At 35.4% G+C, this 23,721-nt stretch overlaps 1 non-coding gene across 1 annotated transcript; it reads left to right on the forward strand.

The window, feature by feature from the left end:
• Nucleotides 1-18,709: 18,709 nt before the first annotated feature.
• Nucleotides 18,710-18,819, forward strand: LOC145141465 (small nucleolar RNA R71). The gene has a single exon (XR_013722674.1). It is a non-coding gene; the product is annotated as a small nucleolar RNA R71 (small nucleolar RNA).
• The last annotated feature ends 4,902 nt before the right edge of the window (nucleotides 18,820-23,721 follow it).

Genomic DNA, 23,721 nt, shown 5'->3' on the forward strand with positions numbered 1-23,721 from the left:
AACATCCAACTTTCTCAAGACGTTGACACCCAACTCTCCCGGCTTGTCAATATGTGACTTCATCTCTAAGATGTGATCACACATAGACCTTGCTTGCCATTAGGGCTTGAGTGACCTTGAACTTGTGGGTTAGGGAGAATAATTGGAGGAGGTGGAGGAAGAGAAGTATGACTTCCATGAGCCAAACTCGGGAAGTCATATTCATTAGGAAAGCTTGGTTTGGGAAGATCATTGTTGTCTAAACCAGACATCAACAATGGGAGAAATTCACGTAAACTTGATTTAAGTCCTTAATATAACACCCAATATGATATATTAAGGTTAAGACCCAACAAACTATTTTATAACTTGGAAGAGGGATGCCGTAATCCAAGCTATAAAATATTTGAAGGTAGGTGAATGACGATTCACCAATTTCCACCAAGATAAACGAAATGTATTATTAGGTTTTAATTGGTTTTGAAACTCCTAGATTCTTTTGAGATTCATTGAACTTTTCAATGGCATGTTTCAATCTCGAGTGTGCCCTTCAGGTTTTGTGACTGGGATGCCGAGGATCACAAAACAAGGTGTGAAGTAACCATGCAAATATACTTGGTACCCTTAATATTTACCCCTCAGTCGATGTGCCGGTTAACCACACACGCTCCAACGATACTATGATAAACATTAAGTTACCCTTTGCCTACCTTGTTAAGTCCAGGTTAGTGTGCCGGTTAACCACACACGCTCCACTAACAGCTTAAACAAAGTGCAAAGTGTAATTTCATGGATTAGCACCTTATTCACATTTTCCTAAGTAACTAAGATTGGGAATTTATAAGTGTTTAGTTACTTAGTATTTATCATTATACTTATAATGAAGGGAGAATTATAGTCCTTGTCCTACCTGTTCAGCTAATGACCCTCCACCAGTCAAGGAAGCGGTGGGTGAGAGTGGACACCCATTAAACTGCCATTTTATAGGCAGTAACCTTATACCCCCTTATAGACCGGCTTCGTGAATAAGGCCTACTAATGGTAAGACGACTTGCTCTTATACATATAATATATTAAACGTTTAATATTATAATAGTATAAGGGTGTATTTTAGACATTTAAAATACTTGGTGGTTTAATCTATTAATTAAACTATACTCTTAATTTAATTAAATTTAAACCATGTCATTATGGAATTATTAATTCTCTTTTAATTAAACACTTTAATTATCTATTAATAAAGTCCATAAGAGTTAATTGAATTATTCAATAAAAACATCATAATTTCAATTATTAAATTCAAAATTAAAACCATTTAATTAATTGTTTAAGTTATGAACCCAAGAGTTTTAGAACTCAATTCTTTTTTTCATAAAAAACTTTTCTCAAATTCCAAAACTTGAGGGCAAGTTTTGTAATTCTTGAAAACCTTTGGATTCCATAACTTATGGAATTAATGGTGTTTTATGATGAAACTTTCCATGTTTCATAACTTAAGAACAAGTTATGGAATTCTTTAAAACATTAACACCAAATTTTGTCACTCCATAAAAACTTTGAATCAATTTTTTTTTAAAAAAAACTTTCATATCCATAACTTATAGAAGTTTCAAAACCCTTAAGATCACAACTTTAAAAAAACTTTTGAGCTCCAAAATTTTATGACAAAATATGTAACTCCTTAAAACATTTAGATCAAACTTTTAAAACTAATAAAATAATCATATCATTTTATCTTTTACTAAATTGGACCTAATTCAACTTATATAACAAATGATTCAAATTTTACAAATAATTCGTTTTTCACAAAACAAGTAATTATCTTAAAATTTGACAAACGTCATGTTTTTTTTCCTTTTTTTTCAACTTGAAAATAAAACATTTGCATCAATATAACAGAAAACAACCAGGCTCTGATACCACTGTTGGGTTTTGAGCATTCTAACACTCCTATGGTGTACATGCAACCCTATAAACCTTGGATCTATGTTTTCTTTATTATACATGCAAATATTAACTATTCCAAGGTTTCATCCTAACTAGCATATTATGAAGCACCTATACTACAAAGTTCTAGTTAGATGACATACCTTTTGATGTAGCTTGATGTCTTCAAGCTTTAAGAGCTTAGCCCCAATAGTGTGGAAGCCTCAAATGGAATCACAAATCACCAAAACACCTTGGAAGAACTTAAGAGAATATGTATGCACACTAAAATCGGCCCACTCTTATTTTCACACACTTGTTCCAATTTTGTGAGCCAAGGACCCCTTTATATATTATGGAGGATTAGGGTTACATCCATGTAAACCCTAATACCAATGACCTTTCATTTACATAGGATCCATGGGTTAAAAGCTCCATGGACCATCCATGAAAGCTTAGCCCAACCTAAATGAACTTGGCCCATTCCATATATATAAGAGTCCATATTTAATTAGTTCTTTTTTATCACTTAATTAATTCTAAATTAATTCTTGATCAACACTAATTAAATAATATGATTCCATATTAATATATTAGAACTTATAATATATTAATATAAATCATAAATATACTATTCTCAAAAGACTATCCATATAAATTGTGCCGGTGAAGTGCAACCCAAATGGACCATGCCGGGTCGGGTCAAGTACATACCAAATATAGTTATGGACTTAGACATTAATCCAACATCATGTTCTTCCCTGAGCATGTGTCGACTGAGAAGGCACGTGTGGTCGTTATCTGAGTATTATGAGGATGGATATCCATGAGTTTGTGGCGAACACTTCGTATCAGACTTTGGCTGAGCTGGATACCAATGCCAGGAGGAGAAAGATCAAGCTGTAGACCCAGGCTAGAGAGGAGAGGGAGATCCAGGTGAGAGATAGGATACCAGTGCAGTCGCAGCCGACGACCAAGTGGCCCAATCCCGCTGACATGAGAGCTGGAGGCCAGAAGTTTTGCACTTGCGGTAAGTGCGGCAAGGGGCATGAGGGACCATGTTGGTCCGGGACTATTTACTACATGTGTGGAAAGGAGGGGCATTTGGCTAAGGATTTCCCCAAGGGATTTCAGTTTTGCTTCAATTGCAACCAGACGGTTCATTTGAGGGCCGAGTGTCCTCAACTTGCATCTAGGGCGGTTAAGACTCCGACCCCCGCGACCCTGCGTATTACTGATGGCCGACAGGGGAAGGCCCTCGAGGGAGAGCATTTCAGTTGACAGCAGAGGAGGCCTGGGCAAATCCATACGTCGTGGTTGGTATGTGTTCTTTATTATTCTATTGATTTATTTATGTTGCTTATGATATTGTTCATGTTAGGTAGTTTCATTGTGAATTTTGTACCTGTGCTTGTGTTGTTTGACCCGGGTGCGAGTCGGTCTTTTGTGTCATCATCTTTTTGTTGTGGTTTTAGTATTGCGCGAGAGGCCTTGAGCAGACCATTGAGAGTCTCTATACATGATGAGCGTCCGGTCTTTGCTGTTGACATCTATTGGGGTTGTGTGCTATAAATTTTTGGTGTTCGATATCCGATAGATATTATCCATATTGCGATGGGAGATGTCTGTGTTATCGGGGGTATGGATTGGTTGAGCCGGTTTGGGGCCCTGATTGACTACGAGCGATAGATGGTGACAGTTTGAGATCATAGTGGGGGAGTGATGACCATTTACGACGAGGGAATTAAGTCAGGATCAACTTTCTGTTCAGCCGTCAGGGCGAGGCAGAGTTTACAACATGGGTGTATGGGTTATCTGGCATATGTAGTAAATACCCGGGTTGATGAGAAGAGATCGGTTTATATTTCTGATGTTCCTATGGTGTGTGAGTTTCTCGATGTTTTCCCAGATGAATTACTTGGTGTGCCTCCTAAGAGGCAAGTGGAGTTCCAGATCGATCTAATCCCTGGTGCGGCGCCAATTGCCAAGGCAGCGTATCGTCTTGCACCTCATGAGATGCATAAGTTATCCTCTTAGCTTTAGGAGCTGTTAGGAAAGGATTTTATTCGCCCGAGCAGTTCTCCGTGGGGAGCACCGATCCTTTTTGTCAAGAAGAATGATGGTTCACACTGGATGTGTATTGATTACCGGGAGTTAAACAAGCTGGCAGTGAAGAACCATTATCCATTGCCGATGATTGATGATCTTTTCCATCAGTTGCAGGGGGCATCTTGGTTTTCCAAGATCGATTTGAGATCTGGTGTCACACCCCCGAACCAGACGGCGGAAACGTCCGGGGTTGGGTGACTTCATCTTGTAATATCATCACAGTGAATATAAATGAAACATGACAAACACCATCATCATACATACCAACATACAACCATCGTTGTTTACATCAAGTATTATATTAAATATTACATGCCAGAATAGTTAATGTATGATGATACAAAATATGACAATTTCCATATGTTCCTGTCGACCTTTCTGCTTAACGATTTCCTGAGAATACAAGTTAATTTGAAAACGTCAACACATATAATGTTGGTGAGTTCATAAGCATGTTTGAGTAAAATGTTTTGTAATACTTTGTAAACACCAGAAAATCCGATATTTTCTGAAAAACGATTTGAAATGTTTGTGTCCGATCTTGTATTAATGCATGTGTGTAAATGTTTGAAATTGTATAAAGTGAATGGTCCCAGACAATCCGATATTGTCTGTCTATAAAACATTGTAGTGTTATCAGTGTAAGTTTCCGTGTTACGAAACTGTAAAGGTATTCCGTAAATTTTATAATGGAGTTAATTCCTCTAAGTGAGTTGTTATAACCATACTTGATAATGACTAATCCGCCTGTCATGACGTTTTTCAGACGCCGACTTGTTTAGGTAAGGTTTATCACCCTAGACTGGCCTAGTCTAACTGTAGCGAACAGCTCAGGTGTGGGGTGTCACCCCCGTATAGATCTATACACAAACTCCCGCTCTCCCTCCAGGAGACTCTGATTATAACTACAGGCTACGGTTGTACACTCGATAGGTGTCAAACGAAGTGTCTCACAAGATCCTTAACTGAATATACGCGAATATGAAATTGCATAGTATATATTGTTTCCATGAATGTATTTATCGACAAAAAAACCGTTTTGGAATTTCAAAAATAAATCCGAAATCAGATGAACAATTTATAAATTTCGAAAAAATACTTTGTTTTTTATTCAAATATGACGAAGTTTTTAATAAAATATTTAATAGGGAGTAGGTACGATAAAAAATACTTAAAATGTGACATTTGGTTAAAACGATGATATTAAACACTACAAAATGATCATTTCGGCACTAATAGAGAAAAAAATGAAATTTAATTTGATGCAAGTGTAAAAAGTACACATTATCTATTTTGATCGGTCCGTAATTATCCATTTTTCAGACCAAAAATGATCATTTTTAACAACGTCATTCCTAATGGTTAGGTGTATGTGTCCTCTTAAGTCTCCGGGTGGGTAAATAACTAACTATTAAAGCAAAATGTTGTTTGTTTTTCAAAAGATCACATACATAAAAATGTCTGTATAACCACTTTTTTCCAAAAGACAAAAACAAACTTTTGGTTTTAAATACATTTTCTAAGCTCTAACTTTAATTTGATGTTTTTTTTTCCACCGCCACCATCACCAATACCTCTACCACAACCATCATCGTCACCGCCACCACATAACAACCTACTTGTAAACCTTTTTTTGAAAACCCAAAATCAATACGTAATATCATTTTGTCCAAAAAAATGTATGACATAGGATTAGAAATAGTAGTTTTAAACCGGTTCCGGTTTTTCAAAAACCGGTTTTCTTTAAACTATTTTCGGTTAAAATCGGTTTGGCTTTTACGAAAGTGAAATTATGTTAAAAAACCAGTTAATCAGTTTTTCGGTTAAAAATCGATTCAGTACGGATTCTTTTAGAAAAAAAACAATAGAAAAAGACCAATTTCATATATTTATAAAAACCTATTAATAACCGAAGCTTCGGTTTTAATATAAACTAGTTCTCAAAAAATGGTTTGGTTTTTTCGATAGATTAAAAAAAAAACTGGTTTGATATGTGCACGTCTACATCGGATTATGTTTGTGAAACTCAAATTATCATTTTAATAACATTATAGATTATAAAATCGATTTTAATTGTTTCACCAGTGCATCAAGTGGAATGGAAGTATGGAAAAAAAAACTTTGCCATAATCAATACTACTACTACCATGTATTTAGAAAACATTACATCATACATCCATGTATTTAGAACTTTTCTTTTCTTGAAAAACACGAAATATTACAATCCATTATTCACCTTTATCTATTGTAATCTCACTTCCCTATTTGTAGGGTAAACAAATAATTATATAATAAAATAAAATGTCACTATCATGCAAACCATTTGTTTTATATTAAAGGCAGAATTTCGTATATACCCTTCCTAAATATCTAAATATCGTATTTGCCCGACCTAAACATAAAATATCGTATTTGTCATTCTTAATGTTTTTTAATATCATATATACCCAAATCTATTTTTTAAATAATTTTTATTGATTTATAATTTTTTTTATCATTTTAAAATCATTAAAACTAGCAAACGTTGGAAATGGACAATTTTGCTCATGCTTTTAAATTCCAATACAACATCAGGTGACGTGAATAATTAAATCACATCCTGCTTCATCAATTGTAATCCCTTGCTTCTTCGATCGCAACCTAGTGGCTTCTTCCCTATCGCACACGAGGAGCCTCCTATTCCATCCAGTTGTTTCACATGTGCATCATGCATCAGGTAATTAAACACAAATGAATTGTAGACCAATTTGTCCCCTGCTGCTACCACCACCAACCTGGGTATAAAAACAATTTAAGAAAATCAAACCATAAACAACCTCAGTAGACTTAGTAGACTTAAGAGCAGAAAATAAATGACTTGTAGATCAATTTGTTTACCTCTAAAGGGATTATAATCGAGACTCATACTGAAGTATTACTTACAGAGTATTAAAAAGATAACCACTTTCATTAAACCAGAAAACCAAAGTCAAACAAACCATGGATAAAGTCACAGGCTATTCTAATCGTTCTATGTATCTCTTCATGCCAACAACATGTTGACAAGAGATTTATTCACCCTTGTTAATCCTTTGGGAGATTACTTTTACATTGGCAATAGAGAATCAGATACATATTTCACTTCAAGTATTGTTATTAGGAAAGCTAAATCTGTTGATTTTCCATTTCTTGGATCTTTCTGCCTTGTTATTGATTTGACTCGGTGACTAATGAAGGAATACAGGGGAAAACGAAAAACCCTTGACCAAATGACTGATAATTGGGAAGCGATGTTGAGTTTGAACTCTTTAAATGGAATATCCACCTTTTGTCTCCGATAAGGAAGGGGGATATAAGGTATAAGGTATAAATACTTGTTGGTACTGGCGATTGCAGGAAGAAAGAGACGCCAGGAAAAAACCGACGAGACGACGACGGTCACCGACGATCGTGAGGAAGACGACCCAGAAGCCTCATCCTCAGAAAGTATTCCTGCTCGTGTGCGATAGGGAAGAAGCCACCAGTTGCGATTGAAGAAGCGAATGATTACAATCATGAAACATGTTGCGATTTAAGTATTCACGTGATTTGATATTGGAATTTAGAAGCAAGGGTAAAATTGTCCATTTCAAATGTTTTTTAGTTTTAATGACTTTAAAATGATAAAAAAAGATTATAAATCAATAAAAATTGTTTAAAAAATAGATTTGGGTATATATGATATTAATAATCATTAAGAAGGGCAAATACGATATTCAAAGTTTAAGTCGGGCAAATACGATATTTAGATGTTTAGGAAGGGTATATACGAAATTCTGCCTATATTAAACCCCATCATCTAAACAACTAACCTTAATTAGTTCCAGAGTTTATGTAGGAGGTTAATCACGAAACAATGTCAATATTTTGGATGTGTGATGGTTTGAATCATTGATTTGCTATGTTATATGAAATTTCACTCATCAACCACTAGATTGAGTCATGTTGATGATTTTATATTACCAATGTTATTTAAGGGTAATTGATTAATCTGTTGACCAAATACAATCTTGATAAACATTGGACAAGTAAGGGTGGTGCGGAGTGTATACTTGTTTGAGTTTGTTTAAGATTTAAAGTACACTGTTATTAATGGGCGAAGCCCCTGAACCGACGGGGGTCTGAGGGCAACGCCCCTGGTAGCAGGGTCCAAGGCGCAGAGCCCCAGGTCAACTTAGAATTTTTATTTGGGTTAATGTTGCTTTGTAGAAAATGCATAGAAATTTAGATTTTAGAAAACTGACCCGGTTTTGATCGTTGTCTTGACCCTTATCTAAAACTCATTTTGTGGCAGTTTTGTGACAGTTTGGAAACTGCCTTGTGACAGTTTAGGCAATTTTCATACATAGAAGTTAATAATCCGTCACACCCCCGACCTGCGGCGGAAACGTCGGGCTGTGCGACGTTAGGACGTTGGATCACAGATATTGAACATACATTGAATAGTACAAACAATATATAACATAAATATCAATTCCATTATGGATAAAAATATTATATCAGATTGTGTTTTTGAAATACTAGAAATTCTAATACAAAGGGTGTCTTGACAATTATGCATACCTATAATGATAACAAGTCTTCGGTAGCTTCGTCGATTAACCACTGCTTTCGGAGGTGGAATCTTCCATCTCTCGGTTTCTTAGGAATACATATGGTTTTAAAAGGTCAATATAATGTTGGTGAGTTCACAGGTTTTTATATTTTGAAAATACTCTTTTTATATAACTTTGTTTTAGTTGTAAAAGTATTTTGATTCTTTCATTTGAAAATAGTATTCTACTATTTATAGGTAATATGGCTTCCATGATTCTTATTCATCATATGTACTATTAGTGCATCAATGCCTTGAGTGTGTACTTATGGGAATGAGGGAATTCTTATCTATAGAGTAGATTGACCGAGAGTAAACTTTCATACTCAATGCATGTTAATTGGATGCGGTCCAACTTCAACTAGTGTACTTATATACTACTATCATCCATTTGAATCGAGCGCATCAACGACATAATATACTACTATCATCCATTTGAATCGAGTGTAGCGACGACATAATATACTATTATTATCCGTTTGAATCGAGTGTAGCAATGTCATAATATACTACTATTATCTGTTTAAATCATGCATAACGACGGCGTAGTGTAAATATTATCTATAAGAATTTGGCAAAGTAACGACTAGGTATAATGTTATTTATGATAATTAGGCAGAGTATCTACCAGACATAATATCATATCCTAAGAGTAATGATATGTTATAATATAAATTATTTTATTTGAGTAGAGTAGCGATATAAAATATATTGTATAAAAATATCAATTTTTATAGCGCAATGATAATAATGATATAATAATTATTAGAAATAATTATTCATGTATCCCCCCTATATTTGATAAAAAAAATTGGAAAAATGGGCCGTGAAACTCACCCTTGAAGTGTGATTTATTCGATAATTTAAGTTTACCGAGAAGTGATAAGGGGCTCGGGACTGCTCGGACTCGAGGGGGAAATATTTAATCAAAATAAAAATAAAAGAATTTTTCCATAAGGAAATGAGGAAGGAAGAAATCAGCGAAAGATGTTGATCGAGAGTGGAGAAAGGGAAGGGGGTTGTTGCCCTTTTTATAACTAAAATTTGTGGGTGCGCCCCGTGCACGTTACGTCGCTCCAGTCAGCTACTGCCACATTTCAGATTCAGGTAGGTCCGCGTCGCCCTTCTAGAAGGCGTGCACGCCGTGCACTGCGCACTGAGCGCGCCGAAAACGCTAATTTTTGTAAATTACGTAACTTCTTCATACGAGCTCCGTTTTCGACGTTTTTTATATCCACGCGTAGCTATCGACGAGTAATACAACTTTCCTTTAGGTTGCATTGGCTAATTATGACTTTATTATTAGCCCTTATTTTTATATGTTTAAATGATTTTGCAAAAATCATATCTCTCTCGTACGAACTCCGATTTTTGCATTCTTTTTCTCAAGACTTTTATCTAGAGGAGTACTACAATTCTTCTTTTGGTGACTTTAGCTGAATGTCAACCATTCTCTTCGTAGTTTTTGACGTTGCACATTCTTTGTGCACGATTGATTTTTATATCTTATAAAAATCATATCTAATTCATACAGAGTCAGATTTTTACGAAATTTATATTTTCGGGACGGGGAAGACGCGTACATTCGAAATATGTTATTATTTCTTCAAAATAACACAAATTTTCGCGCACTTATGATATGACTGGTTTTTCTTATCTAATTTAATACGAAATCTTGTACTTTTTTACCATAGATTGATATATATTACGTATTAAACTTATTATACTTGATGGTTGTCACTTTTAGCAGTTAATGACCGGTGAAATTTTTTGCAATTGCTACATTATCCGTTTTTTTGTCATAGTCCTGGTACATTCTCAAGAACATAACTTCACAATTCACTTGGTTAGAAACCACTTAAATTTATGCAATTGAACTTTCTATTTGTACAATCGAAATACTTCAATTTGATAGTGATTCACGACTTTCAATGGATTCCAAGCAATCTTTTTACCCCGATTTCTAACAAGTTACATATTTTGGACGAACGAGATTTTTAAGCCCGTGCGTTACAACGTGTATTTAAGCAATAATTTTTTTTGAAAGTAGACTGCTATAAATGAAACCCCCATTAACGGTCATTTTAATGTTTTTTTCTCATATATAATGGAAATGAATTGCTACAAATGCTAAAAAGTTATAAACCATAAGTAGGTTGCCTAAAGACCATGAGACAATGTTATAATTGGTTTTTTCTTATTAATGCATTGTACTTTGAAAGCAATTTTGGTCCTAGATTTTGTTCAAAATTTTATTTTCATTAGCTTCCTTTTATAATATTGGTGCATATACAGACCATAATCATTGCAACAACCGAAGTTATGCACCAAAATTACAATGTATGAAAAATATGTTTAGGTCTAAAGCAATGTATGAATATGTTTTTGAAAGTACATTGATGTAATACAACAAAAGGAAATTATGTGTGTGTCTGTACATAGATAGATAGGGGGAAGGGGAGAGGGGGGGTTACGTATGAGTAAAAGAGAGAGCTGGGAGTAGAAGAAGCAACATCGATATCCACAACAACCCAAAAATCTTAATTTGTAAAGTGAATTAAATTATGAGTAAATTGTTGAAAAAACAATAATAAAGGCCATGGATATGATTATAGCATGTTGTTATGTGGTGTTGGGAGCACATTTTTTAAAATCACACTGACATATGTCTTATGAAATTGTTTAATTAACATGCATTATAGTACAAACAAATAAAATAAATAGTAGTTATAACATGTCTGATTGATAAAAAGCGAGTCTATATTACATTTAAAATAGAACTAGAATAGCAACTATAATTGTTAGTTTATCATGCAATTATTATCTGAACCCAAATTGCGATAAACTCTTGAATGACATTTAAATAAGAACAGAAGACAAACCAATCAACAGGTCCACATATAAAGTTTTTTTTTTCAAACATAATTTATACTTCAAAACGCAATTGTGTTTTTTCAAAGAACAAATACTAGTTCCTACAAAAATAATTACGTTTAAAGGAATAACTAAGAAAAATGACAATTGAATAAGATACTTTGTTTTTTTTTGCAAAAACCTTCTACAACTTCAAATTGAGATGAAGATGTTCACCTTCTTCACCATTGTTGTTTCCATGAGTCTTTGTTGCTAGAAAGAAACTATACAATTGTTGACGGGTCGACCAACCACTTCTAGGTAGATCTTTTGATTAACCCTAAAAAGTCAAACCCTATAATCAGACCAAAACTCAAACAAAATGAAAACAACTTTTCAAAAAGAGCACACTTGATGATGTGGTAAAGTTGGTTCTTTGATAGATAAAGGTGCCAACTTCTCTTTCGAAGATGATTAAGGAGGGGGCAATATGATAAAATCTTTGGCAACTAAGTTCAAAAGGGCTCTTTTCTCTACAATAGAATTTAAGAACATAGAAAAAATCGAATAGAGATTGAAGAGAAGGAATTTAAATCACAATGAAGTATTTTATTGTTACCTGAAAATAGGTGTAGGAAGGTCTAAACCAATAATGTGTCCATTAGAAGTCGATTCATTTCATCTTGAGATTGGAAAAAGGGGAATTTGAAACTGAAAGAGGGAATTGCAATATTTTCCATTGAAAAGGGTATGGAGTATACATGTCGACTATCTGCTTATACCAAATAAGAATAACAATGTTTACGAAATTTGGTTTGTTTCATGTTTAGTGACCAATGTTCACTCTATGTATTGATTTAAAGATTGAATTTGAAAATATCGAATTTAGGATAACATGGACCTCTGTTTCATGTAGCCATAATGGTTGTTAGTTGTTGCTACAATAGCTTTAGTTTGAAGGGATCTCCATATGAAAGTTCATTACATATGATGATTATCGTTCCTAATAAGGTGTTCCCCTGCAAATATTTGAAGATTTTAGTATCTACCTTTTTAATTTAAGGTTTATCAACAATATAGAATGAACAAAATCAAGGGATTTACACATACAAACCATTAGTGAAGAACATTTTTACTAAAATAATTATGATCTTTTTTCAGTAGTAGCAGAGATCGGTTGTCGAATGGACAGGTTGGATTAATATTACAATCCATGATTCTGACCTAAAATCATCACAAAATAAATAAAATAAAAAATGAAAACTGAAAAAAAAAAGATTATCTAGCCCAATTCTAACACCGATTTAAAAAATATAAGGGATCTTTATGTATGTGAGTCTCAAAGAACAAAAGAAAATTGGGGTTTCATTCCTTGTTAGGTATGTAGATCTGAACGAACAAAAGAACACTCATGTAATATAAGATTCAATCTTTTTTACGATAATATGATCAAAAAATTCATCTTTTTACCCAAAACCCTAAGTGAGCATGTAGTAAGAGAGAACGAGAGAGAGAGAGAAAGAGAGGGGAAGAGAGAGAGAGAGAGAGAGAGAGACCTTACTCATTAGCCGGTAACACCTTCTTCATTATCAGACTATGCTTACAAATGTGACTTGATCATTTGGAGCATTCACATGAAGCATTTGAGTTCAATGGAGCATTCTGAACTCAATGAAGCCCTTGAGGTTTATGGAACATGTGACAAAGGAACAAATCTTCTAAAAGGGGGTATGAAGCACCTAGGATTGGGATGAGCATCCTGGTCCATGGATGTTTCATCTATGATTAATATGCATCATTATATGCTTGGATGCACCACTCAAGAATCAAGGTGCGCCATTGACAATCATGATGAGCCATTCCTTAAGCAAGTGTGCCATCTATGTCATAGATGCACCACTATTGAAGCTAGATTTGCCATTACGGAGACGATACATTGAATTGGAGTCTAGATGCTCCAGTTGAGAAGTAGGGGTGCTAATATGGAAGAGGATGTGCCACCCTAAGAGAGGATGTGACATCCCTTGATCAAGATATGAAATCTACATGCTTGATGTGTCATCTTGATGCAAGGATGTGCCATTTGGTTCCTTGATGAGCCATGGTATCCCTGATGAGCCACTTATGTTGTGATGTCCTCTATGATGCTCAAGATTATCCAAGGATGCTCAGAAGTTGAAGATGCTCAAGGATTATTGCTTGATGTGTCACCATGATGGTTGATGAGCCATGGTGATCTTGATGTGCCACTCTTGCATCATGATAAACCACTATGGATCATGATTCTCCATCATGTGTGTTGCTGATGCTCATGCAATGTATATTAAGGATGAATGTTACAGAAGCTACTAAATGGTGGGTTGTGATTGGTTGACACCATTCATGCACCTATGGGATAATGGGCTTAACCCATTAAGGTTTTAGGTTTGATCCTTTCACTATAAGTTGGGATGCCTGCTAGTCATTTGAAGTGTCATGAATTCTAGAGTGATATGTGAATCTATGTTGAATTGCAATTGTAACATCTGTTTGAGAGCTCATAAATAAAGAATACTCCCCTCTTTCCCGTGGACGTAAGTCACCTAACCGAACCACGCAAATGTTGTGTCTTATGTGCTTTTGGTTTGCTTGTTATCCGCGTTACTTCCTAACAAGTGGTATCAGAGTTGCGATTTATGTTCCTGTGATTGAAGATGTTTTTGATTTGGAGAAGCTCAATGGTTCAAATGAATTTAATTTGTGGAAGGTAAATATGAAGGCTCTTTTGGTTCAACAAGGATGTACAACAACACTGGAAGGAGAAGCAAATATGCCACACTTGTAGAAACCCAAACCCCTAGATCGACAAACCCCATCGTGTTGCTTCCTACACGTGCTACATTGACTTCGGCCTCGTTGGCCCCTTACTCGCTGATCAGACATCTTAGGTCTCTTCACAGGACCCCTAACTATATACACCTACTCTGGCTTCCTCTTCTCGAGGTGCTCCAAATCAATCTCCCATTCTTGAGCTCTAGCTATCATGTCCTCCAAAGTTCGACAAGCTGAAAAGCTTACAAACTCCCTGATATCGCCTTGCAACATATGATGGTACCTTGTCTTCTTCATCTCCTCATTTGTGACATATTGCGGAACCAATAAGGCCCTCTCCCTGAACTTGGCAGTGATCTCCTCCACCGTCTCTGTCATCTGGCGAAGGTCCTGAAACTCCCTCGCTACCTGCTACATCTCAATAGTTGGTGCAAACTCCACCCTAAACCGGGTCACAAACTCATCCCAAGACATCGTTTCAATAGCCTACCCTCCCAAAGCGAAATCCACCTCCATAAAGTAAGAAACTAACTCATAGTTTTAGGTAATGATAATCAAACACATGCAGAAACTAAATTCATATAATTCATAAAGTAAGAAACTAACTCATAGTTTTAGGTTTCATCTAACTAAACGAAAGTCTACTAAATTAGCTACTCATGACAGTAATCAAACACAAAAACTCAATAAGAATAAATCTAAACATGATCAAACCGAATGAATTGATGGTGATTTCTTCTAGATCTCTTGAACTCTTGAGCTCATATCATTTCCTCCTCTTCTAAAGGTTTTCCAGAGGGTTTTTGTCATAATACATCTCTATAAAGTCACTTCCAAGTCTCCCAATTCGTCCTAATGTTCGGATATATATACTTGCCTAAAATCTGGCCACCACGACGTGGTAATGGCACCACGTCGTGGTCTTCGTGTATATCACGTATTCTCCGAGTCAGCGCCAAGAACCACGAAAGATTCCATTCACCACGTCGTGGTGGGTCACCACTTTTTGGTTATCGAGAATCAACATTTTCTCAAAACATGAAAGTTTTCCAAAATTGTGTCTAGTTTTCAGATCATTTTAAATAACGTCAATCGGAGTTACGAGTCATGAGATATGACCAAAATACTGACAAGTGGTCAAGCTGTCCAACAACATTCTTTTTGTGTCTTCGACTTGCCAAAGCTGACATTTTCCTGGTTCCAGCTTCCATATTGCTTCTGAGCATGTATTTTACGCTACATAAAAAGATATAATAGATTAAGTACATTTTGTTCTATAATAAGCATAATTATAGCTAAAAATATTAAGATATGATGTAATATATATATATATATATATATATATATATATATATATATATATATATATATATATATATATATATATATATATATATATGCACATATCAAAATACCCCACACTTAACCTTTGCTTGCCCCCAAGCAAACTGATTTTTAACTTACTAATATTGCATAAAACAATCCATTTTAAACCCAACCATTATCGCAAGACCGCAATGCATGTACTTGTGTCTATAAGTCCTAAAAACTTCCCATTCCTAAATATTTACAATCCTTCTGAACCTTCACCCCTTAGTTTATACGACACTCATCTTTGTAACCCTCTGATTCCATCCTCGGAAATCTTTCTTAACCTCAAGGTATTTTTAGTTAAGCTTCCCAAGCATACTTATGATCTAGAAAGAATTACAACTTTGATACCACAATGGAGCTCTTTGAATTCATAACTTCTTTGATAATTATTCTTTGATTTCTTCGAATTCAACACATTTTTGTTTGATTTTTGGTATCTTCAATTTTTGATTCTTCAGAATTTTTGATCTTTTGATCTTCATACTTTGATATCTCCAAAAATTCTTACAACTTTTTTGTAATTTCTCTTTTTTTTATATATAACTCACTTTTTTCTCTCAAATCCTACGTGCTTAGGCAAGGGAGCTTAACTTCAACCTTTATTGGTTAGAGGTATTATTCTAAGTGCAATGACTAGATAAGCTCTCCTGGATAGATTGTAGGTACACGCTGAAAAACTTATTACATCGTACAAACTACCAGATTACCTTTCATATCTCATGACTTTTCACTAAGAATGGGAAGCCAAAAATACACTATAACATATATTGGCTCAGGTAAACATTTGGCCTTGCATCAGATCATCCCACACAATACTAGCCTTTAATTTGTTAACTATCACTACATTTAACATTAGATTATTATTTCAAATCTTTCTAATAATTTTTTTAAATCCTAGTCATTTTTTTTAATTTTTTTAATTAGAATGCTTGATTTTCTAAATTCAACCCCCTACCCTACACTTAAATGATGCAATGTCCCCATTGCATACTAAAACAATTAAAGAACATAAAAATTAAAAAGGAAGAATTTGAACAAACTCCCCTTGGGTAGTAGTGGCGAGATCAAACTCCTAGACTTGTGTGGAAAGCTTAGAATTCTCGTATAATTGCTGGAAACAGTACTTCTGGACCTTCTTCTTGTGAATGCAAATGTGTCGAATCGAATGAAATCAAAGAACCATTCTTCAAAAATGTGCTGAACCACTGTCACGACGTGGGAAAACAACGCCACGTCGTGGTGTCGAGCAACTGGTCATCAAGGTCGAGCAAAATAATGTCGCCACGACGTGGTTTAAGGATGTCACGTCGTGGTGTAGTCAGATTCATTCGCGATTAAAATTTTTGCCACGACATGTTGATGATGTCCACGTCGTGGTGTCTTCTCAGAGAATCTTCTAAGATTGAAACATGTGGGCATCGACTCTTTGTAATGTGTAAGACCATTCCCACTCTTCTTTTCAGTAAATAAGCTTCAAAATGCTTTTCTCTTCATTATGTGGGAACCCCACACTTATTCAAAAACTTGTTCTTCAATTATGATCTTCTAAAATCGCACGGCTTCTTCAAATTAAGCTCTTTCACTGCTTCACTTTCGTTCATCACTACAAAATAAGATCAAAAGACTAAAGAAAAACACGATCATTCGGTTAAGTTAAAATAAAATAAAACGGAAAATAAAACTAAAACTAAATCAAAAATAAAATAAAATGCAAACTGTAAAAACATCAGGTTGCCTCCTGAGAAGCGCTTCTTTTTTAAGAGTCGTAAGCCGGACTCCTTCCCACTCTACGTTGCATCAGGTGGAAGTGTAACCTCCCCGTTCTCCATCATCTTGAGCCTTGTTCATTTGTAGGTAACCCGTCTGTTGAATGCCTTTCTTGAGCTTTCTTGCATTATTGGGTTGACATCTTCTTTGTGCTTTTGCTTGGGTTCTTTCCTCATTCTCATGTCTTTAGCTTTTGTCTTATCGCTTTCCGGCTTTTTATTGTCAAAATGAGGCTCATCATATTCTTCTTCTTTTTATTCAACTGTCTTTGTGACTTGATCTGGTGGCATTGTATAAGCAAACACCTCAAAAATCATTGGTGTTGACATTGGAGGTTTTGAATGTTTTTCTTCTTTTTCCAATTGCTCTTCAAGTTCTTCATGCTCCATGAACATTGTGTTTCCTTGCTTCACCTGATTTTCCATAGCACGAGATGGGAAAGGAAGAGGTGGTCGATACGACTCAACAACAGAAAAATCATAATCTTCTTTTATTGCCCACGACGTGGCACTATTGCTTCCACGTTGTGGCGACTGGGCAGCTTCACGATACTCTTCTTCTTCTTTCTTTTTTATTTTGAGTGACTGATTAGACTCCTCTTCGAGTTCCTTCATATGTACAAATTCATCTTCTTCTTCCGTATCAACGGCCATGACTTGAGCCCTAGGGATTGACTCGACTTTTCTTGAAGGTAGATGCGATAGCTTTTCTTGTACTAGTTTTGTTAATTGCCCAACTTGTGTGTGAATGCTCAAAATAGATGCTTGTTGAACTCTAAGTGTTGCATCAGTTGTATCATGTCTTTTTCGTTAGCTTCCATGAATCTGAATAGCATCGAATCGAGAGCATCTATCTTCTCGGATTGGACTCGTTCTAGTTGGTAGATATTATGCTCTAGTTGTTGATATTTTTCTGTTTCTTGACCTCTCTTGTATTCCAATTCATAATCCCTTATAAAGTTAGGTCCTCCACAAGATTCACATCTATTGTGTACCACATTAATTGATCCATCCATCTTTGTGAGCCTATTTTCCATGGTGTCGAGTTTCGCCGTTACAATCATTAAGACTTCAAAAACTCAATCTATATTCGCTTTTTCTTCTCATGAAATCATCCCCCCTTCGGTTGTGATACTCCCTTGAATCCTTGGAGAATTCTTCAATCAAAGTTTTATTTGTTGTCAGATCCTTCTTTGTCATGGGCCCTTGAGAGTGTAGAAGTTGGCGCATACACACATTGACTCCATCATAAAATATCGAGATTTCTTGTTGCACATTGAAGTCATGTTGAGGGCAATGTCGTAATAATCTCTTGTAACGTTCCCAAGCTTTGTATAATGAACCCCCCCCCTATAATTGTTGAAAATTCTGGATGTTTCTTTTAAGCTTGCCACTTTTGAAGGAGGAGTAAACTGGTTGATGAACTCAGTCTTAAATTCAGCCCAAGTCGTGATTGCTCCAAAGGGAAGTGATTTTAACCATTCTTTTGCTTCACCCTTCAATGTGACCGGTAAAAGTCGAAGCATCACCGCATCTTTAATCACGTTTGGAGCGTTAAAATAATTTGAAATCTCCACCACCTCTTCTATATGCTCGTGGGAGTCCTCGTGCTCCTTCCCATAAAAAGGTAGATCTTTTAGCATGCCAAGAATATGTCCCGGTAGTTCAAACTTTGCTGTGGTTGAGATTTTTGGTGGATCAAGACCCCATCTGTTTTCGTTCCGCATATGTCGCTTGTACTCTTCCATTGACATGGTCGTGATGTCCCTCATATTTTCTGCTAAAAAAACTAGGAAACACACGTGTAGAACGAACAAAAAACTAAAAACGAACTGCAACGTGACCACAACGTGACCACAACGTGGTAAAGATGACCACGACATGGTTACAAATCAGACAAAAAAAATTAAATACAGAAAAATAACTTTTTGCGGTTTTTACCCACAAGAATAATCGATTAACCTAAAGCAGTTAAATTAAAAATCAAACAAGTCGTTCCCCGGCAACAACGCCAGAAATTTGATGTGCACAAGTTATACCTATCTAGCTTTAAATTTATAAACCTAACTACTTATCTACTAATGCACCTATAGGCAGTGTACCTAGTCAGTATATAGTATAGTAAAGTAAGTTGGGTATCGAACACAGGGAACAAATTTAGCTAATAATTTAACTAATAAAAATTAATCTAAAAACAATTAACTAAAGCGGGGGTTTTATCTGATTTTGCAAGTTCAGATTAACTTAAAACAAACTCTTAACTAAAAACGAATGTAATCAAGATAATAAAAACACTTTCGTTTAGTTTTGAATCCACCTTTTTCCTATGGTAAGTTCTTATTTATGGATTAGTGAAATTGGTTACCAATTTATATGTAATTAGCAATTTTGGTCCAATCTACTAATATTTTTACCGATTCATGTTCTACTATGCAATGGTCATACACAAGCAAACACAAAATTGATTATTAATGATGATTGGGCTATGTAAGATATATCTAAGTTAATTATCTATGGTCAAGACAATTAATCAAACACAATTATGTTCTCCAACACAGTTAAAGTTGTTACCTTTATTACTTTATCTAAGATGTGGTCACTCCTAGCTCTAGCAATTTAATGGTCACAAAATTACTAGGTAACAAGTTCATGTAATTTAATGGTAACTAAGTTACACTTAACTTGAATAAAAGCAACAAAGATGCAAACTTTAACATGCTAGGTAATGATAATCAAACACATGAATAAACTAAATTCATATAATCCATAAAGTAAGAAACTAACTCATAGTTTTAGGTTTCATCTAACTAAACGAAAGTCTACTAAATTAGCTACTCATGGCAGTAATCAAACACAAAAACTCAATAAGAATAAAGCTAAACATGATCAAACCGAATGAATTGTTGATGTTTTCTTCTAGATCTCTTCAACTCTTGAGATCCTATCGTTTCCTCCTCTTCTAAAGGTTTTCCAGAGGGTTTTTGTCGTAATACTTCTCCAGAAAGTCACCTCCAAATCTCCCAATTCGTCATAATGTTCGGATATATATACTTGCCTAAAATCTAGCCACTGTGACGTGGTAATGGCACCATGTTGTGGTCTTCGTGTATATCCCGTATTCTCCAAGTCAGCGCCAAGAACTGCAAAGATTCCATTTACCATGCCGTGAAGGATCACCACGTCGTGGTTATCGAGAATCAGCATTTTCCCAAAACATGAAAGTTGTCTGAAATTGTGTCTAGTTTTCAGATCATTTTGAATAATGTCAATCGGAGTTACGAGTCATGAGATATGTCCAAAATATTGAGCAGATCCTTAGCCCTAATCTAGCATGCAATTTTTATAACATATAACTGATGAATCAAAGAATCGAGTGTAAAATGAATCAGAGTATAAAATCAAGTAAGAATGCAAGATTGAACACCAGATGTAAATATGATCTTGTTTCAGCTCTATTACGCTTTCGAATGTTTACAGAGTACAAAGACAGGTCTGTAAAAACTCTTATCTAACTCTAGTAAATATCCCTATTTATAGGGAACAGAAAGTGTACAAAAAATATACTAAGGCATAGACACTTAAGCTTCGAATAAAAGCGCCTTAGTAAAATAGATTACAAAACATTCGAAGAGTGCAAAATACATTTCGACTAATTACAACATTTAACCCTTACAATCTCCCCCTTTGTAATCATAGTCGAACTTCTTAATTTGTAAGAAGCTGGATGGAATACAACATCACTCTTCGAATTTCCGTGTACCAGGAAATAATCTTCTTTAGCTCTTTCTTATCTCCTTCATTATTCTTATTACAATGATTCATACGAACAATTAAGTTCGTATATTGAGACGTTGAATATCTTTCCACTTCACATGCCTGGAATAAGAAACGTTTTGCTTTTCCAGCCTTGTCTTTTCCTGCGAAGACCATCCCAAAAGGCTTCAAGCAAATTTCACCATCAGCATACTTTTCAATTCTGCTTGAATCTTCGTAGGAGCCATTGGAGCTTTTATTTCCATACCTTTAGCTGTAGCTAACTCCACATCTGTTAGAGCCAAGCACTCATAATAATTTTCGATGAAAATCTTGATGTGAGCAACCCCAAGCTTAAATTCATCAGGTTCAGTGTTTTGAAGATATGAAAACGATTTGTCTTTCAGAATCAATGCAACTTGTATAAGATCATACAAGTTCATTAATGGAAAATCTGCAATTGTAAATTCGCAAATATTCCCATTTTCTCTGGCAACCACATACTTGATATTTTGGACTGTGTTTTCGAACACCACATCCTTTTTCATACTGATTACTTTCTTGATCTTTATCAATGACCAAACATCCTCAGGGCCTATTGCAAGAACAACATGAAATCCAATTTTCATGTGTGTACCATCATCCTTTTCTTTGAAATTTCCTTCTGCTTTAAATTGAGGCATGATGAACATCATTTCATTTATTGGAAAGTCCAACTGACTTGAATGAGTATTCGTAACCATATAACTTTGTTTTGGTTTCTTCTCAAACGAATACATATGATTAAAAGCTACCTTGGCCTCAATTGTTTCATAATTGTAGTGTTTGGACGGATCACCTTTGTCCATACCCTTCAGATCACTTGCACGCTGAGTCATTATGCTTTGAATCAACCTTAGCTTTTCAATTTCAGCTTCTGCTTCGGCTTTCCTTTCTTCTTTCGATTTTTCCACCACTATTCTTTTCCCTTTATCTTTCAATACTGAATCATCTTTCACCTCCTTTGTTTTCGAACTACTCCCAACAGTATCAGTAGGTTTACCAATCACAATTCCTTTCGAAGTTGGTCTTGTAATTGGCATAGTTGTTACGACTGTTGAAGTAATCGCCCCAGCAGATGCTATAAATGGCTTTGTTGTTGGGATCTTTGAAGAAAACATCTTTCCTACAACCTTCGCATCATCACCACTAGCCTTCGAATCACCAGTTTTTCTTTCTCCCCCTTGCACCCCTGTGAAAACAGGTGGGGCATTTGTTGTTGGAAGAAGGCTTGATATGCGAGAGAGAGGAGCAAGTTGCTTGTTGAGAATTGCTTCGAATTGTAGGAATTTTTGAGATAAAAATTCAGGAGTAATCAAGGAAGAAGAAACCGGCTGGACAGATAGTTCTTTGAATTCCTTTAGCAAAGTAATCACTTCCAAAAAGTTGGTATGTTCTATTGTTGAAAGTTGAGTAAGTTGAGGACTCAAACTTTCATATAATTTGACAAATTTTGTGACAGCGTCACAAATAATATCAATCTTCTGATTCAGAGATGCATAGTCGTTTTGAACAGTTGCAATCTCTTTTTGCATATCTTCGCGAAGTTCACGAATCTGCAAATTGACATCCTCCCTGACTTTCTTTACGTCTTGAACAAAGAGAACATGCCTTTCCTTTGTTACATTCGTTAATTCTTTCATATCTCCAGCAAACTTCGAAGTTTGAGAATTGATTCGTAGTTCATTGTTTTGATCACTATGATCAACCTTCTCCAAAATTCGTGATTCGGAGTCTGTAATCATCCCAGATACTTTACTTACTACTCTGGCTTCGAACATTTTCAACAAAGTATCAACCTCTAAATTTGAAACAGACGAACCACCCCCCAGATCAGCTTGAGATTGAATTATAGAATTCAACTTCTGATTCAAAATTTTAAATTGCTTCATTGTCATCAGCATATGATCTGGAAAATCCTCTTCTTCTTCATGAAACTCTAATTCCTCAAACGTACCTCCAAAACCCTCATTATCAGTTTTTGTCTCCATAAAAACGGTTTCTTGAACGGTTGAATTAGGTTTGGGTGTATCAGTGGATTGAGAAGAAAAAATAGAAGTAAAGGGTTGATTGATAATGTTTTTGAATGTAGGGGAATCAGTGGTTGAAGTAATTGGAATAATTGGTGGAGGTAATGAAACAATATGTTCGAAGGCTATAGAAGTTGGATGACCTTGATCTTCTTTCTTCGAATCTCCTTCACCCATATTGACATTTGCATCCGTATCAGATACGTTTGCAGGGATGCCTGAAGTTCGTACCTCCTCAGAAACTGATTTGGCAACCGAATCTTCGGGTGGTATGACTATTGTCTGCTCAGGAGTTGAACTTTCTGCGTGAAGAGTTACTTCTGGTGTTTCAGGAATTCTTTCATCGTCATCTTCTGTAGACTCAGTAGAAAGCATAAGCTTTTGTGTCTTCTTCTTCTTCTTCTTTTACATATGTTTGGCCATATCCTCAGCCCTTCGTTTCTTGGACAATGGAGAAACAGGTGCTGGC

The sequence above is a fragment of the Lactuca virosa genome, chromosome 9 (genome assembly GCF_052849685.1).
Source record: "Lactuca virosa cultivar CGN04683 chromosome 9, Lactuca_virosa_CGN04683_v6, whole genome shotgun sequence".
Lineage (NCBI taxonomy): Eukaryota > Viridiplantae > Streptophyta > Magnoliopsida > Asterales > Asteraceae > Lactuca > Lactuca virosa.